This window comes from Magallana gigas, chromosome 1, assembly GCF_963853765.1.
Source record: "Magallana gigas chromosome 1, xbMagGiga1.1, whole genome shotgun sequence".
In the NCBI taxonomy this organism is placed as follows: domain Eukaryota; kingdom Metazoa; phylum Mollusca; class Bivalvia; order Ostreida; family Ostreidae; genus Magallana; species Magallana gigas.
Window position 1 is genome coordinate 20,517,175 of NC_088853.1, and position 20,345 is coordinate 20,537,519.

The following is a 20,345-nucleotide window of genomic DNA, read 5'->3' on the forward strand; positions in this document are numbered from 1 at the left end:
CGAAAGTTCGATTTGTTGAGAAGTAATGTATAAACAGGGAAATTTCTTTGAAGTCCCAAACGCAAAAAAGATAAGTAACATATTAATTTACGCGATTCACATGTAATTTATAATGTTGCTTTTATGATATCTGCCATGTTTAGCACATTCATTGCCGTAGTGACTATGCATTTCATATTAAATGAATAATGTTACTTACAATGTGAGCTTTGATTCAGCTATGTATAATAATGTACGCAGTACAGTTAAGGCGGCCAATAAAAATATCGGCAAATTTTTGTGATTAAAACACGTATATATACTTTAATTTAAATGGCATGCCTTTTTTAAAATCAATAACAGTCACTCAATTGCAATTTATTTCTAAAAAATATATATAACAGATCAATATTTTATGTTCATAGTGGCAGTCGCATGGAACAAGCTGACGTATTTGTGGTTTTGAGGTCATTTAAAAATTTCAATATTGAAAGGGCATAATTATGTCAAAACTCACAACTGAATATTAAAATAACTTGATGTTATATCGTAGATTTTGAAAAACGTTGAGAACTTTGTTAGATAAGATTATTTGTTAGTAGAGACCGTTATTAATACTGCACATGTTCAATAAATTTGAAGGTGACAAGGTTAATTAATTAATTAATAATAAGAAATTGTGTTTAAAATTTCTATCAGGTACTTCCCGATAAATTCCAAATTATAGAAATCCAAAAACAATTGTTTCCATTATTATGCTTTCAGGATTTTGTGCAAGTAGATCAACTGCAGTATTTATGGATTTTAACACCAAGACCATAATACACATGGAAGTAGGCGATTCCAGGGAAGTTGACAGGCACAGTTCCAAGATGGAAAGGCTTTTCATTGACAGAGGACTACAACATCTAATCACTACCTCTCCTCTTGTTATATGGGAAATCATTTCTGATGCTAGTAGAAACATAATTTCTTTGATGAGTAAGTATAAATCTGTGTGACAAAAGGTTGATTTTATTAACAGAATTGCAAATACATTATATGTCTTACTCAATCATACATGCAACTACAGTTAATTTATAATGCCTAGCTGTTGCTAAAATGTCATGTTGTATTACTTTCGCAGAAATTCTATTGAAGTATTCAAGGAAACATTAGGAACATCAGCAAATACTAGTAATGTTAAAATATGTATACATGTATGCAATCATAAACTCCAAAGATTGACTGCTACTCAACATTTACTTTCCTCGATATTTAAAAAGCTTGCATGTGTCTTTTAAGCCCCTTTCACAATGGCGCACGAGCAGAAGCGACCAAATATTCGTGCGACCGAAACAATTAGATATGAATCGTTACCTGTTGCCGAAATAATCGCATTTGAAAAAGTATTCGTGCGAATTTCGCACGATCTAAGCGAGCGTTGTGCGATGTAAACGCATTGAATCTTGCGATGTATCTTGTGTCTGTATGTGACTGTTGTACAATGAAAGCAACTGTTAAAAGATAATAAGATAGGAACGCTCGAGAGACTAGGTGATCGGACGATTGAACGTGCGCCAATGTGATTGGACGTGCGATTATACGTTCCATGGTACGAAAGATCGTGCGAGTCAGAGGGGGTATACATACCGCCCATATTCAGTAGACATAGTTGAAATCGAGAAAAATATGGATTTGCAGCAGCATTTATTATTACCCAGATAGCAAGCTTACGTTGGGCCAATGTTGGGCCAACGTCATCGGTTACATCGGACCAACGTTGGCAAATGACATTGGTCCAATGCAATTTTGCTCATCGGCCCAACGTTGGCCCCACATGTTGGGCCAACGTTAGCAATATGTCATCTTTTGATATTGGCCCAACAGTGGGCCAACGTATGTTACATATAACCAACGTTGACCCAATGTTGGGTCAACGTTTGACTAATGTTGGTTTAACGTTGACCCAATATTGGTTCGACGTTGGTGTAACGTTTGGTCAATAAACACTACAACTGCAACAAAATATAATAATAAAATATGAATTTATTTTGAATTTAGAATACACCAACCATGATAAACATCCTTAGAATGAAATGACGGCCGACAAAGTGTTATGGCAAGCATATTTCACAGGGTAGATCTATATCCACACTTTCAAACAAAGTCCCAAAAATTGAATGTCAGTGTTCATTCAAATTGGTTTATATTTTTTATTGCTTCTTGTTCCTTTTTCTTCATAGTCAATTGCACAACACGCTAACCATGAACAGCACTAGCTCCTGAGAGTCAGTAAAATTTCAACAAAATGGTTGCAGGCCCAAACATTTCCTGTAAATAAAAGTACAAGCATTAGATATAGAGGAGAGTCATAGGATTAGAAAACACAAAACTCCATTAAAATATGCAATCACTTGAGATAAATACTTACATTTCTGTTTTATTTGCTGGGCTGTGACTGTAACATCCTCTCTAAAAACGAAAACAGCATATATCACGAGTTTCTTTGTTCGCTAAATCTGCTAAGTATGAGCAGATTTGGCCATCCCAGCAGATCAGATATCACGATTACCATGAAAACTGGCCAGTCTCACGCTGTGAAATCTCTTTCTTAATTGATTGGTCAGTGAAAGTGCTCTTATCTCAGGGTCGGCTTGTTAAAATTATACCTTTTAGAACAATTATGCAACAGAATATTATTTTGCAGAATCTATTTGTTTTGTTTTCGGCTTTTTAGCTCACCTGAGCTGAAAGCTCAAGTGAGCTATTCTGATCACATTTTGTCTGTCGTCCGTCTGTCTGTCCGTAAACTTTTTACATTTTCAACATCTTCTCAAGAACTACTAGGCCAATTTCAACCAAACTTGGCACAAATCATCCTTAGGCAAAGGGGATTCAAAGTTGTGAAAATTAAGGGCCACACCCGTTTTCAAGGGGAGATAATCAGAAATTAATGAAAAATTTCGAGAAATTTTCAAAAATCTTCTTCTCAAGAACCAGAAAGCCAGGAAAGCTGAAACTTGTGTTGAAGCATCCTCAGGTAGTGTAGATTCAAAGTTGTGAAATTCATGACCCCCGGGGGTAGGGTCGGGCCACAATGGGGGTCGAACTTTTACATAGGAATATATAGAGTAAATCTTTAAAAATCTTCTTCTCAGAAAGTAAACAGCCAGGAAAGCTGAAACTTGTGTGGAAGCATCCTCAGGTAGTGTAGATTCAAAGTTGTGAAAATCATGATCCCTGGGGTTAGGGTGGGACACAATGGGGGGTCGAAGTTTTACATAGGAATATATAGAGTAAATATTTAAAAATCTTCTTCTCAGAAACTAATCAGCCAGGAAAGCTGAAACTTGTGGGAAGTATCCTCAGGTAGTGTAGATTCAAAGTTGTGAAAATCATGACCCCTCGGGGTAGGTTTGGGCCACAATTGGGGGTCGAACTTTTACATAGGAATATATAGAGTAAATTTTTAAAAATCTTCTTCTCAGAAACTAATCATCCAGGAAAGCTGACACTTGTATGGAAGCATCCTCAGGTAGTGTAGATTCAAAGTTGTGAACATCATGACCCCCGGGGGTAGGGTGGGGCCACAATCAGGGGTCGAAGTTTTACATAGGAATATATAGAGTAAATCTTTAAAAATCTTCTTCTCAGAAACTAATCAGCCAGGAAAGCTGAAACTTGTGGGAAGTATCCTCAGGTAGTGTAGATTCAAAGTTGTGAAAATCATGACCCCTCGGGGTAGGTTTGGGCCACAATTGGGGGTCGAACTTTTACATAGGAATATATAGAGTAAATTTTTAAAAATCTTCTTCTCAGAAACTAATCATCCAGGAAAGCTGACACTTGTATGGAAGCATCCTCAGGTAGTGTAGATTCAAAGTTGTGAACATCATGACCCCCGGGGGTAGGGTGGGGCCACAATCAGGGGTCGAAGTTTTACATAGGAATATATAGAGTAAATCTTTAAAAATCTTCTTCTCAGAAACTAATCAGCCAGGAAAGCTGAATCTTGTGTGGAAGCATCCTCAGGTAGTGTAGATTCAAAGTTGTGAAAATCATGATCCCTGGGGTTAGGGTGGGGCACAATGGGGGGTCGAAGTTTTACATAGGAATATATAGAGTAAATATTTAAAAATCTTCTTCTCAGAAACTAATCAGCCAGGAAAGCTGAAACTTGTGGGAAGTATCCTCAGGTAGTGTAGATTCAAAGTTGTGAAAATCATGACCCCTGGGGGTAGGGTGAGGCCACATAGGAATATATTTAGAGTAAATCTTTAAAAATCTTCTTCTCAGAAACTAATCAGCAAGATGATTCTTTATAATTGTTAAGACTTTGGCTTTAGGACAATTCTTCGGCCTCACAAGAAGGTTCAGAGTTTGATGTAGCTAAATATCCCATATATAAACAATTGTAAAGGATCTTTTTGAGAACTGCAATACTCAACATGTGATATGACTATAAAATTGAAGCAAGCAGCTATTTTTTCATTAGAATCTTTTTGTATTACTGTTTTGAGTTATTGCCCTTGATTGATTGATTTTTGATTATTTTAATTAATGCATCGACTGTTAACCAATTATTGTGATGATTATTTTTATACAATAATAAATATTCAATGTATATAAGTTGTTCTGCATAAGTAGTTTTGGGTTAGGCCAGATTAGTTTGTTTATTTTTGATTTCCAATTTTTAGATACTATGAATTATTTTAGGCCGGCACATATATAGGGACAGTGTCTATTACATTGCGACGAGCGACTGTTTGGGGTTAAACTTGAACAGGTACGGAGAGATTGGTCGTCTTTTTCTAACCTACGATACAGAGTGTTCGGTCATTCCTGCCTTGTATTGCATTAATACAAGTGTGCGGTCATACCTGCTTGTATTGGTGGTGGTTGCAGCAGAGCACTAGTGTATGGTCATCCCTGCTGGTGTTCTGGCCTTTCTAGCGCACGTGTGCGGCACTCCCTGCGTTAGGTTGAGTTGTTGGCGTAAGTGTGCGGTCATCCCTACTTGCGTTATCTGTGCTTGTGTTAACGTTGGTACCTGTTGAGTTATGTAGGTGTGCGGTCATCCCTGCCTGCGTAACGTTGAGTCCCTATATATGTGGAGGAGCGGTGATTAAAGTCTGCTCTTGTAAATATTGGCAGCAATCAGGGCTATCCAAGTTCCAAGGGGGAAAAATTGATATTATTTATACAGGATCTACATGTATTATTGTACATTGTCCAGATTGTTTGTATTATGACTCCATTAAGCTGACTTTATCATACCTATTGTTCCTCAGGTGAGCGATGTGGCCCATGGGCCTCTTGTTTACATACAATTTTAAATTCAACTTGTATATTTTCACATCTTTTCGTTGATAAAATAATTAATAGGCGTTAATTATGTATATATTTAGATTTAATATAAATTAAATATCACAATTCTATTATACATATCAAATGTTTCAATGTTTTGTGTATATATATGTTATTGACCAAAAAATCTTTTAATTAAATATTTAAAAATTGGCAATTGACACACATTGGGTCAATGTTGGGCCAGTGTCATGGTCTCAGTAAAATATGGAAACATTTTACAACATTGGGCCAACGTTGTTTACCCAACGCCAACGGACCAACCAGTACCCAACGTTGGCCCAATGTATGCATGCTATCTGGGTAGGCCCTATACCTTAATATGATTATTATATTATATCTGATTGGTCTAGAAAGTCACGTGACATGGCGATGTCATAAGAATGAAAAAGCCGAAATGAGCATACGATGTAGACAAATATGATTTAATCAAACATATTAAATCATTATGATTCTCTTTATATCTCAAAACCAACTTAACTATCTACATGTATGATTTATGAAAGCAAAAGTAAGATAGTTACATGGAAAATCAAACAATCACGACTTTTGAAAAGTCAAACATTATTAGGTATCAACGTATTTTGTGTAATCATATGTTGCATGTTGTATTAAAACGTTTATTGCATTATTGATCAGGGAATATGAAGATTTATTCCCATGAAAAAACAATTTTTTTTCGGGCGAAACCCTCGGGAAATATGATTTTTCTTGAGGAATAAATCTTCATACATGTATTTCCCTCACCATCAGGCAATAAATGTATATTGTAAATTTTGTTCTTAAACAGAGAATATATGAAACAAGGTATATATACTAGTAGCAAAGCATGGGATATTGAGACTGATAATTCGTGCAATGATAGTAAAACGTTGCAAGAAAACATGAGACACGTTGAGCAACAGTCTTACGGTCGCCAAACAGACGCATAAATACCAGCGATTTATCTTTATAAATTGTGTAACACTCTTACGAGTACACAAAACGTTGTAAAAAGTTCGTACTAATGTTCGTGCGTTTCACTGCAATAATTTGGATCGCGTTTGGTCGCGTCTGAATAGTGTGCATGTTCCCTATTCAGAGGAGACTTGTTGCGACCGGTAAAACGTATGTAACGAATGCGAGAGCCCGTGCAACGTAAGCGAGGGCTCGTGCAACGTATGCGAGAGCTTGTGCGAAGCTCAAAAATTTCGATCGCAAAGTGGTGTAAAGTGGTCGTGCGCCAATTGTGAAAGGGGCTTTAAATGATTTGAAATGTTTGACATTTACTCACCATCTCTTATATACCCCAGTAAACAATATGACACTATAATTTTCATTTTAGCCTCGAGGTTGATGTTAAACTGCATTGCATGATTCTAGGACCAATAATTAAATGAAATGTGATTTGAAAATTGTGTACTGGTATTTATATTTTTAGTACTCCCTATTTCTATAAATAAAATTAATTGTAGAATCAGAAGCATACAAGCACCTGCAGCACAGCTTGGACATTTGGCATAAGGCCAAGAAGCTCACAACATCTCTTTCTGATATTGCCAAGAAACCAGGATGCAGAGGAGTGTTGCAATGGATACGGCCTATTGTGAAACATTTTTGGTGGTGCTGCAGTACCTGTAAAGGCAGTGTCGAGCGTCTGTTGAAGAGATGGATGGGAATCCTGCACAATATCAACAATAAACATATGTGGGCAGGTGGACGGTAAATATAATTTAGTGTTTTTGTCGACATTTATCATATACAGTACCACTCTTGGTTTATTTTGGGTTTATTCAGGGTTTACTCTGGGTCTGCTCTAGGAAACTCCAATTACACCCAGAGTAAACCCCAAAATTAAACCCAGGGTTTAGTGTTGTCTTACATTCTTTAGGTTTGTTCTGATTGGTTTTTTCTTCTTTCATAAGCAACATACTATTAATTTTTTTTTTCTGATACCATTTTATTTTGTAAAAGATTGGACACATTGATAAAAGATATGGGCACTTACTTATAATTTAATCACTTTAGTTGTCGACATTCTGAGGAACAAGAGGCTGAATGCAGCAATTGGCTCCAGAGAGACACGATGGTTTTCAAGAATCTACAGTTAGTTCATTTCTTTTTTCAACATTCAAAATTAAAAAATTTATGTGCCTATTGAATTAGTCCCCTTCCATGTACCGGTAAGTCTACATAACTTTGCTTCTTATTTCATGCTGTAAAGGTTTATGCATTTAATTCATTGTGTTTATATGATCTGACTGAAATGTATTAATCCTTTTTCTAGGATGTTAGTAACAAAAGATTGGTGTGGAAGCATGAAATTTTACACCAACTGTCGACAAACCTGGGCTGTGGATAACTTTTTTAGCAATACACTCCTTCATTACTTTCCAAAACAGAAATCCTTTATGTATGACGCCTATCATGTTAGGAACATGCTGGCTGTCATGGACCACAACAACCACCTTGAAAGGATGCCATTGGTTGGACAGGATGGGGAATGTATGCTAAAGGCCAGGTATCCAGGAGTACCAAACAGTTGGTTGCATATGAGGAGAAAGCACCAAAAGATTTTAAATACATGTATATTCCAGGTTAGAAACATAACAGATTTGTGAAGCCTGGAAAAAATAATCTAATAAGAATCTGTATTTGTTTAAATGTTAAATCACTATTATGGAAATACTTATTTTGAGCTGTCAATCAAAATCGCATTTATTAACTTTAGACACACAATAATTAGTCAGATTTTCTTATAGCTTTTAAATTTTTGATTGCATGTCAATAGAAATGTCACATTAGCACATTCATCTATTGTAAATCATATGGCATGGTCATCTCTATTTTCATAACTACAACATTTATGTGAATATACTGATACATTGTATATTGAGGTACGTCATATGCAGAGTCTTGTACATGCATATACTTTATATATCCAAGTACATAGTATACTGTACACATTTACATTCAATTTTTGAAATACTTATCACCAAGTATAATTTTTCAGAACTGATGGCTGCTTGCATGAGAACAACATATGGTGTTTCTGAAACCTAGTTCAGAAAGAGCAGAAAATTCATTTCTTTGGATTCAATTGCCAAGAATCTTTCTGTGGAAACAAATCCTGGATCACGAATCCTTTTAGCTAAGATGCAGAGCAGAAAAAAGACTGATGAGAATAAATGAGTTCGTTTAATATTTATTCAGAGTCACCAGAATTAGCAGAATGATAACCCATGTATTGTCCGCTTGCCTCAGGAAAACGTCTTCTAATGGCAACACAAACACAGGCAGGAACTGGTATTCGCCTTCCAGCTCCCAGCCGCCCATGTTGCCACAGGACAAAATTTCTGTAGGCCTTGTTTCTGAATGTCGACAGTTGAAAGTATGAATCTTAGTTGGTCTCCACTTCAAAATGTTGGCAACCTCCAATACATCATGCTTCAAGCACAAATTTCTGAATTCAGCTTTTGGTGTGATGCATGAAAATTGCCAACAACAGATGTTCATGCGAGGATCATCAAAGCTTCGACATACCCCACATGAACACCATTGCACAATTGAATTGGAGTTTTCATTTTATCCTTCATCTGCCTCATTAGAAAAGGTCTTACAAAATCTGGTTCGGCAGCGGTCATGTTTTTCATTCTTTGCCGCAGCTCATCAACAGGCATACTGTCAACAGCATTCTATAAAAAAAAATCAAAAACTATAGATATAAAAAAAATATCCAAAACTTTTTTTTGTGTATCATTTTGTAAAAAAAAAATCAGTGAAATACATTTCATACCATCAACGAAACTCTAAGCTCTTTGTCATTGTTGTTTTCAGGGCCAGCCGCCAAAGAAAACTGTTGATTGCGGCTTACTACTTCATTCTGGCACACATTACGACTGCTGCTTGGGGCATATAGATGGTGTCGATGCTACAAAATACAATAGAGAAATACAAGAGAGAAACCTAGAATTTACATATACATGTACTTACTGTGCTTACTGGCCTAGTTTGGTTTGACTTGTACTGTCAGTTTGTGTTGTTACAATTACTGCAGGGTCTCCGCTTGCATGCACTTTTACACTTTCCCCTGTTATCACAAGGACAGCATCTATACCAAAAAGTTTTGTATATTGGATGTTTCAGGTTTTTATTTTGAGTGATATTTATATATCTTTCATACTGGTGTGTAATAAGCAATACTTCTGTTTATGCATATATTGGGCCTTTGACAATTATTGTAATTGTGGTTGTGCCAGTGAAATTTATGTATATATATTGTGCTTCGAGTTTTGAAGTGGTATATATAATAATAAAATTTAAAATTTAGGATCAATCATTCATCAAATATTGCATATGAACATAGTTCATGCTTTTATGATTATTTGAAGAGGTATTAGGCCTGTTATTGTAAAAAACTATAAGGATTCCAACATCAGTATACTCTTTGTATAAAAAAATAATATCTCATCATATTTCCGTCCTCTCTGTGCCTCCCCAGTCATTATTTTAGAGACAGTACAGCACTTTATTGCAGTCAAAAATATGGCCGTCTAGGCACATTATTTCAGTTAGGTAAATTCTTGTATGTAAGAATATTTTCAAATTAAATGCAATTCACATGCACCACAGCATATTTAAATATTTTTTTATTCTGGGGGGGGGGGGGGTGGTTGGTTGGTTGTCTGGAACCCCCCTCCCTCATGGGACTCGCATGAATATATTTGATGTGATAAACAGGTAAGTATCAGTCATATGAAAATTGTTTACTTTATGTATTTTTCTACAATTTTCCCCTACATGTTACAGTTCAAAGTCTCTAAAACGATTCCTTACGAAGGAGATATGATCCGCCCGTTTGTTTTGTTCTCTTCCCACTTTCATTTTGAAAAAAAAAATAATTACTGCTTCCTGATATGAATTCTACAAACGCTTGAAATCTGCAAACATCTCATGGACTAAGATGTTTTGATTTCATGGCTGCACGTGACAGGACGTGGCACCTGCGTATTATTATAACTGTACGAACATGGATTTTATCAAAAGTGTTACGTGCATTGATGTGATTTGCTTACTTGTGCACTAGTTGATTATGCCATTCCTTTGCTTGGTCACCCAATTCTTTGTAAATACTATTCCGCTACTCGGGTGTGTATCGAACTGGATCGATATACTCGAGTGCTCGATACGTATTAGCCTGACCACGCAGCTCTATTTTGGAAAGCAAATGCATTAAGGCGTGTCCATTCACATAGCGTATATACTGATTTTATTCTAAGTGTTAGTTCATTTACTTTTGTATTTAAACCAGCCGTTTAAATCAGCTTTAAATACGTTTTTCAAAATAAAATGCACATGCAAAACTATAGACAATTTTTAAAGATCTCTATCTGTTCATATATATACATGTAGTATACATTGTTTCTTTTACTCAGTGTTTATGCATCTAATATTGTACCATGGTCATATATCAATTTTTTTGTATTACGTCACAAGTATGACGCAGCTACGACGGAAGACCTAATCGTTGCTTGCAACGAGCTCGTCTCTAGTTATTTATACAATTTTGTTTTTAAGGTGATGGATGCAGCGAGATTTTTCCGATATGTCAAAATGGTGGACACCGTTATCCTGGATTCACGCTTTTATTATCTGACGTTGAATGTGGAGTCTGTTTTTGCCCCGAAGGTATTGCAAATGCTATTTATTTTTCTTTCTTTTTTTTTTGTTTTTGTAAATCGGTTATTGTATAAATATAAACAATTTATCAGTTATTTTATCTTAGTAAGCTAAAAAGTTACGATCACTCTATCAAAGTAAAGACAATAGGGCTAAAGAAAAAGAAATTCTAAACTCTGATGAATTTAAAAAAAAATATTTCTGCCGTCTTACACATTAGATTAACTGATACACGATCAAAGCTTGATAAAAAGAATTACTGACACACAATAAAAAAATGTTGAAAAAAAACCTAACACACGATCAAACATTGATAAAAAAAAAATTACTGACACACGATCAAAATTTGATCAAAAAAAAGATTACATATTTTACAAACTTTAGTATTAGGTTTCGGTCATTTTATGATTTGGTTTCAAATCAGACCATTGTATAGATTTTTTTTCAATCAATTATATGATGTTTGTATTGTTTTATTATAGAATACACCGGTAAATACTGTCAACTTTCTAAGGTAAATATGTCTCATTGACATCACAGTGATATTTTAAGAAGGACGAACCTGATTCATTTCTACAATAGATGATTTTATAAAAAATTCAAAATGAGTTTTTTAAAATTAATCTTATCCAGTTAATAAATTAACTGGATAATCCATTTTTTTACATTGTTTTTTACTAAGACCCTTTAAGAAATCTTAATGTAGATACAACATATTAGGATGGCTTTTGGTAGAATCTGTGTGCATTTTATGTCGATATTTTCCTACAAAATCCGTTAAACATGCTTTATAAACTAAAAAAAACCTATATCATTTTCAATAGTTGATTTATGCAAATACAACAAAAAACTATTCATGTTATCTGTTTAAGATTAACTATTTCAACATTTACGCACAATAATGATTAAGGGATCGTGTCTTTAATTTAGAATTATTTTATGATATCGTTGGTTTTGAGACAGGGAGGTCTTGCAGATTCTATTTTGCAATAAACAAAATTTGCATTTCTTCTAGAAATTGGAGTGCGTTAAATGTAATGGAACGTTCTGCGACGATTTGCAACCATGTAACAATTCTACTGTACGCCCTTGCGGGGAATCCATTAATTCACAGAAAATGAGCTGTACTAATCCAGGTACTTTGCACATTTCGTTTGAATAAGATCAAGTGAACATTTATCAAAAGTTTCTGGCGATAAAATAAAAAGAAGACCCCATAATAATAATGTTTATGGATGTTTTTGTTAAGGACTAGATAAGGTTATTCATATTTCAAATTTCACGATGTAACGTTTTGCTAAATGCTTGTAGGTCAAGAAAGAGACATTACGTCACACAAGCCTTATAAAAGAAGTCGCTATTAAAATTCCCAAATGTTTCCTTGGTTATCAGTATGATTCTATGTTACATGCCGGAACCGATCTGGCCCCAATGTTATAAAACTGTTTTGAGTACAAACTTCAGCAGCTCAAACTCGTACTCGGTACTCGAGAATTTCTGAACTCTGATGAATTGAGAAATACTCTATTTCTTCTCTTACACATTAAAATACACGATCAAAAAATTGATAAAATAAATTACAAACACACGATCAAAAATTGATAAAAAAAATACTAACATACGATCAAAAATTGATGAAAAGAAATACATATTTTACAAACGGTTAGTATTAGGTTTCGGTCATTTTATGATTTGGTTTCAAATCAGGCAATTGTATGGAATTGTTATTCGATTTTATGATGTTTGTGTTGTTTTTATTACAGAATACAGCGGTGACTACTGTCATCTTCCTAAGGTAAATATGTCTCACTGACGTCACAATGACATTTTAAAAAGGACGAACCTGATTCATTTCTACGATAGATGATTTATACAAAAAAAATTCAATATAAGTTTCTTAAAATGAATCTTTACCAGATAATAAATTCCATGAAAATCCATTTTTTAATTCGGTCTGACTATCTTTATGTAGATATAACATTTTAGGATGGCTTTTGATAGGGATCAGTTTGCCAATTATGTTGATATTTTCCTACAAAATCGTTTAAATGCTGTGTGAAGGGGAAAAAAGCAATATTTTTTTTTTCAAAAGTTGATTAATAATGCTATACAATTACAAAAACGGATTTCATATTATATGTTTAAGTTTAAATATTTCAACATTTAAGCACAAGAATGATTAAGAGATCGTATCTACAGTTAAGAATTCATTTATAATATCGTTGGTTTTGAGACAGTAAGGTCTTGCAGATTCTATTTGTTGATGACGCCAAATTTTGTCACTGGACAATAAAATTTGCATTTCTTCTAGAAATTGGAGTGCATTAAATGTAATGGAACGTTTTGCGACGATTTGCCACCATGTAACAATTCTACTGTACGCCCTTGCGGGGAATTCATTGATTCACAGAATGTGAGCTGTACTAATCCAGGTACTTTGCGTATTTTATTTGAATAAGATCAAGTGAACAATTATCAAAAGTTTCTGGCGATAAAATAAAAAGAAAACCCCCAAATAATCATGTTAATGGATGGTTTTGATAAGGACTGGAGAGTGTTGTTCATATTTCAAATTTCACGATGTATCGTTTTGCTTAATGTTTGTAGGTCAAGAAAGAAACATTACGTCACACATGCCTCATTATAGAAGTCGCAATTAAAATTTCCCAATGTTTTATTAATTGTCTGTATGATTCTAAGTTACATGTCTAAAACTGATCTGGCCCCAAGGTTATAAAACTGTTTTGAGTACAAACTTCAACTGGAACTTGTACTCTAGAATATCTGAAGTCTGACGAATTAAAAATAAAATTATTTTCTTATTTTACACATTAAAATAACTAATACACGATCAAAAGTTGATAAATAAATAACTGACACACATTAAACAAGCATTCTGAGAGTATTGCATAAGCAATACACGTCCCCTACCGGTTTGTATTATTCTCTGAAAGCTTCCAAGCACACAACTATTTCAGAGCTATTGTAAAGTGTAAACGAGATATCATGCTTTAATCAGAGAAAAAAGAACAGAGGAAATTAAAACTATATGGTTGATATAGAAATTAAATACAAAATATTTATTTCATCTCCTGTAATTTCGCCAAGTCTATTCTGTATTCGCTGGTAAAAATTTGTGAAAACAATGCACTGTTATGCACAATATCATTTCTTACCGTCTTCTGTACCCCGAATCAAACCAAACAGTTAAACAGCCCAACCCGACAACGAACCCGATTGTAATAATACAAAAAAAACCCCTGCCGATTAAATTTACAACACAATGTTTAACACTATTTTACAGAATTTATTTTTTTGTTAGATATGATAAAAGGAATGGTACAAGTAACGCACGAAATTATAACTGACTACATACTGGCCTCGTTTATTCAATACACTCCGAACCCGATAACGAACCCGAACATTAAAAAATTAGAATATAAAAAATTAATTTTCTCGAAAATATGTCAATCAGACGCTACAAAAGTGTAAACTTGATCTGTAGTTTGACATTTTGAAGCTGTTCAGCAAGTTTCATATTATTCCTCAAATGCATAAAGAAAAAAAGTGTGGAAAACTGAAGTGGGACAGACAGACGGACTGACGGTGAAACCGGTAGGGGACTAAAAATGTTGAAAAAAAACAAACATAAAAAACACACGATCAAAAATTGATAACAAAAAATTACAGATACACGACCAAAGATTGGTAATATTTTTTTTTACATTTTTTACAAACGTTTAGTATTATTTTTCAGTCATGTTGTGACTTAGATTCAAATGAAATAATTGTATTGATTTGTTATTCAATTCCATGAAGTTCGCATGTTTTAATTGTAGAATACAGCGGTGACTACTGTCATCTTTCTAAGGTAAATATGTCTCAATGACATCACAAAGACATTTTAAGAAGGACGAACTTCATTTATTTCTGTAATAGATGATTTTAAAAAAAAAATCAATATGAGTTTCTCAAAATGAATCTTTTTCAGTTAATAAATTCCATGAAAATCCGTGTTTTGGGGGTTTTTCTTAGTTTTTGTCGGACCTTTAAGAAATCTTTATGTAGATATACCATTTTAGGATGGCTTTTGTGGGCATTTTACGTCAATATTTTCCTACAAAATTCGTTTAAATGCTGTGTGAACTTTTGAAAAAGCAATATTTTTTTTCAAAACTTGAAGCTATACATATACAAAACCGTATTCATATTATATGTTTAAGATTAATTATTCAACATTTAGGCACAATAATGATTAGGGATCGTATCTTCAATTAAGAATTCATTTATGATATCGTTTGTTTTGACACAATAAGGTTTTGCAGATTCTATTTATTGATGATACCAAATTTTGCACAATACAATAAAATAAATTTTGCATTTCTTCTAGAAATTGGAGTGCGGTAAATGTATTGGAGCGTCTTGCGATGATTTGCTACCATGTAACAAATGTAGGTACTTTGCATATTTTGTTTAAATTAGATCAAGTGAACAATTATCAAAAGTTTCTGGCGATAAAATATCAAAACCCCAAAACATCATGTTTATGGATATTTTTGTTAAGTACTGGAGAGGGTTGCTCATATTTCAAATTTTACGATGTAACGTTTTGCTAAATGCTTGCAGGTCAAGATAATGACGTTACGTCACACAAGCCTCATAATAGAAGTCGCTATTAAAATTCCCCAATGTTTTATTAATTATATGTATGATTCTTAGTTGTATGTCTGGAGCCGATCTGGCCCCAAGGTTTGAAAACTGTTTTGAGTACAAACTCCAACTCGGTACTCCAAAACCATTTCTGTTCGCAAATGTTGAGGTTAAAAAACTTATTTATTAATTAAACTCAGAGTACATACTCAAGGTTTTCTAAGTATGCTTTGTAGCATCTTTAGAGTCAAACTCCTACACAAACAAACATGGCTGCTCACAGACGACAAGTTTGTCAAAGGTTGCTTCAACAACAGCACAGGCGTCCTAGATTGTTTAAGGACCGTTTAAATCCTCTAAAAGATTTACACGAAGAAGAGGTTTTCGAGCGGTACCGGTTTCGGCCACTTACGATCGTCTACATCGTTGGACTCCTCACTGGCTTATCATGTGCCACAAGTCGAAATCAGCTAATGAAACCCCTTATCCAAGTTCCTTTGTTTTTATGCAACCGGTGCAATGCATCATTTAGTTGGAGATTCGCTTAACATTGTTCGTAGTTCGGCAAGGAGATGTATCTGGCACACTGTGAAAATATTGCGAATCTTGCACGTCGATTCGTCGAGTTTCCAACCGGCATATATGCTGCCTCCACTAAGCGTGACTTCTCTTCGATTGCTGGTATATTTTTGTATCCTTAAATGTGTCACTAAGCGGTATCAATTTACCTTGCTTCCTGACTATTTGGCTACCTTTTATAAAATGAATCATTAATGGGGCATGGTCTCGATTTTGGTAAAAAAAATATTTTAATGATTTTTATGTTTACAATGCTTCCGTTGGGCATTTTTATTGGTAAGTAAAATAATTTGAGCGCCATTTGTTTTATTAGTTATATTGAACGTATGTAAACAAAAACAGGACACGAGCCTTGTTTATATGGCAGAAAATTTTAAGCCTTGTATTTTGCATTAACTCAACGACTAACTTTTAAATTTCATTTGATCATTAGACGTGCATTCCTAAAGCATCGTAAAGCAAGTTAAATAATTTGAGCGCCATTTAGAACTTACAACTCTTTGCTAAGTAAACAAAGCTTTTGTTTACATTTTGAATGTTGAAGTGAAAATTACAGTTTAAGACCTTAAATGGATGTGTTAAACGTTAGGAACTGTTTATTCATGATTAAAATGAACAAAAGACAGACAAACCAGCTTGAAAAGATTTTATTAATCTTATATTAAACGTATGTAAACAAAAACAGGGCACGAGCCTCGTTTACATGGCAGAAAATTTTAAGCCATGTATCTTGCTTATGACTCAACGACTAACTTTTAAATTTCATTTGAACATTAGAAGTGCATTCCTAAAGCATTGTAAATAATAAAAGCAGAAAAAACAGAACTTAACCAAAATCGTGACCATGTCCCTTTAAAACATAAATGAAATTTATCATTATTAGGGCCCCGCAAGGATTTGCGGGTGTCCTATAGTAATCACTCTGTCCGTCCGTCCTTCTGTCCGTCCGTCTGTCACTCTTCCGTCCACAAATTTTCTGTTTTTTTCTAATAACTTTTTTTATGGTTGCCCAATGAAGTTCAAATTTGGTATGGTAGTTTAGTAGGCAGAAATACATATTTTGATGCTAAGTTTGGTTCTCTATGTCTTCTGGTTTGGAGCTGGGGTGGTGGGGTAGATTCCTTAACTATGCATAAGAATGAATGAGCAAAGAGAGATAACTGCTGAGAATGTCCTTTGGGATTAATTTTAAACCTTCCACAGGAAGAAAATCCTAAGCTTTATCTTTATCTGTCACATTGAGATTAATTACTGCACTGCCTGTGTCTGCAAATGAACTTTGTTTTGAAGTTAAGGTCAATTTTGAATGATGTGTAGTATTGTGTACAATCTTTGAAATATGGATTTAAAATATAATATTCATACTTTATTTTGGTTAAAATACCATACACAATGATTTATGATAAATTTATTGAATTCTAAAATCAAGATATATATTAAGATATCCTTTTTCACTATTTTATTTTTTAATTATAATTTATTTTATTTTTTTCTGCCTTAATGCTGTTAATTCTAACAGGTAATCAGATAATAACCCCATTTTGTCATTTCTGAAAGAATAAATCTTATTGTAAATTTAGAAGAAAAGGATGAGAGAGCAGAACAATTAACCCCCTGGGATTAATTATCTTGCCTGCTGCAGAAAATTTAGAGGATTATCTCTATCTGTCATATGAAGATTAATGAACACCTTTGTCTGCAACTGATGTTTGTTTTGAAGTTGAGGTCAACCCTGGGTGATACAATGTATATTCATTCACTGAAGGCTTGCATTTTATAAAACACCTGTTTAAATCTTTTTTAAATACCGGTACACATTTAATTTAGTTTTTTTTTATAAGACATGAGGTTATCTCAGTTTTATGCAGATACAAGGTTACATGTACTATTTAGAGTTTTTGGACATTCAGGAATTATCTTGAAATTTTAAAAATACAGTTGTTACTTATATTTTTAAATGTAATCAAATTAAACTCTCATTCCATGAGCTGCACCCTTATATTTTTACCCCTCAGTTTAACACTTTAATTGTTAGATGAAAATCATATCCAACTACAAATCATGAGATCCTATATATTGCAGTTCTTTACATCTTATGCCGGGCACTTATTTTTCATCATTGTTGATATAAAGAGGATGGAATTCAAAGTTTTTTTCACTTCTGTATATTAATTGTCATAGCGGGGCCCTTCCTGACTGGTCAGTTTTCTAGTTTTTTTAGTCCACTGTGTTTGTTCAAATACATTATATAAATTCACAAATGATTCAATTACAGAAAAACAAGGATAAGCATCTAATCAATTATGTTAACTTAAAAATTAAATCAATTACATGTTTAAAAAAATGCAAAAGATAAAAGACTAAAACATGAATTTATCTTTTAAGGCTTTCCTTATGTTCTTGGAATTGTGGATGACTCGCAGATCAAAATACTAAAGCCACGTCAGAATAAGCAGATTTCGAGAACAGGAAAGGATGCCATTCGCTAAACGGCTAAAGGTTATTTACCATTTTAAATAATGATCATAACATTCTTCTGAAATTCCAAAATCTTCCAATTATATAAACAACATAATGTGCCCATGGAAAATGAAATAGAAAAATGTGCACATCAAAACAAAGGGAAACACCTCCCACCTCACCATTTTTTATTAAAGGAAAAATAATTAAATTTATTTTCCTTTAAAAAATGAATCAAATTATTATAACAATGATCAAACCTAACTGCACTATAATTAATCTGGGAAATTTTATTCTCCGTATACATTGTGACGTCATACTTTTTTCTCATTGAGTTACATTCTACAACGGTTGTAAACAGATCAGCTGGGTAGACAGAGTGAAGAATTTTTTTTGGAAATGCAGTACCGTCAGGCTTCCCATTCAAAGGATGTTCAGCGGACCAAAACAGGAAATGGTTTTTGCCCACGTCATACAAGTATGGCATCGCAGTCATATTTGACATGGAGCGTTTCCAAATTGAGGGCTGAATTGGCGACAAGGGGTGCCAGTGTTGGTGGCAGAAAAACAGATCTTATTGAAATGTATTATTTATTTTATTTGTTATGGCTATGTTCCTCTTTATTCCCGACAAGTTCGATACAATCATGCGCAACATGCACTGTAGTAAACAGACATACGTTACGAACGACTTCACCTGCTTGCTTGCATTAATTAACATAAATAACGTCACCACAGAACGTATACTGCATTTTGAAAACTTATAATTATTTCTTATATAGACGTTAATTTGTTGCAGTAGCTTTTGTTATATTTATACACAACCCCGAATTTTCTCTACAAATGCAACCCTACGAACTAAAACCGCTTCCTAAAATCTATGTTTTAAATCTATGTCTATTTTATTTTGTATATTTTTTTACACATCAAGTCAAGGTGAGTTTTACTATTGGCAATGTTATAAAGAAGTATTCAGAGTATGTAGATTGAAAGCTTATGACAGGAACAGAGATTTTCAGCCCCCTCCATTAGAAAGTGTCCCTGTCCCTGTATCCGTCGGCTGGTCAGTGTCAGGCTATCAGCAGTTGCAGAAGGACACAGAGTTTTCTTGCCAAAAATAACAAAGGAACAAATAGACCAGTACTTTAATTGTTTACCGTATGGCAGGTAAAAAGTTAAACTTGAGAATGAGAAGCTTGAAAGTGTTACCCTGTAATTACTTGGAAATCATGAGACTTTTTTAATTTCCTAAATCGTTTTCACTAATTAAATTATATTTTTTACAAATTAATTTGAATTTACCATTTATCAGTTTTAATTAATTTATATGGTCAATAGTTATACTTGTGATACACAAAAATGTTTCCCATTAACACTAATGAAAAGATGACCAAATCTACAAACATTGCCCTTCCTAAAATACCACAATAGTACACCAGAAGGCATTAAATTTGTTGTTCACAGTGATAATTAAGTCATTGTAGTATTTTTGTGCTTCATAAATGTGTACATTTCTTAAATATTTTCAGGTGAAAAGCAATTTACAAAGGACATCAAGGCAGTGTCAAAGGGTAATGCCATGTTTCAAGGGAATAGAGTGCAGGTATGTTATGTTACTGTTAAAGACAACAGCATCTACTTCACAGGGATTGTCGGGGCAGCAATGAAAA

At 33.9% G+C, this 20,345-nt stretch overlaps 1 long non-coding RNA gene across 1 annotated transcript; it reads left to right on the plus strand.

The window, feature by feature from the left end:
- The first annotated feature begins 692 nt into the window (after window positions 1–692).
- LOC136273363 (uncharacterized) lies at window positions 693–7,898 on the plus strand. Its single transcript, XR_010711554.1, has 4 exons — window positions 693–960; window positions 6,783–7,029; window positions 7,336–7,413; window positions 7,595–7,898. It is a non-coding gene; the product is annotated as an uncharacterized lncRNA (long non-coding RNA).
- Window positions 7,899–20,345: the final 12,447 nt, after the last annotated feature.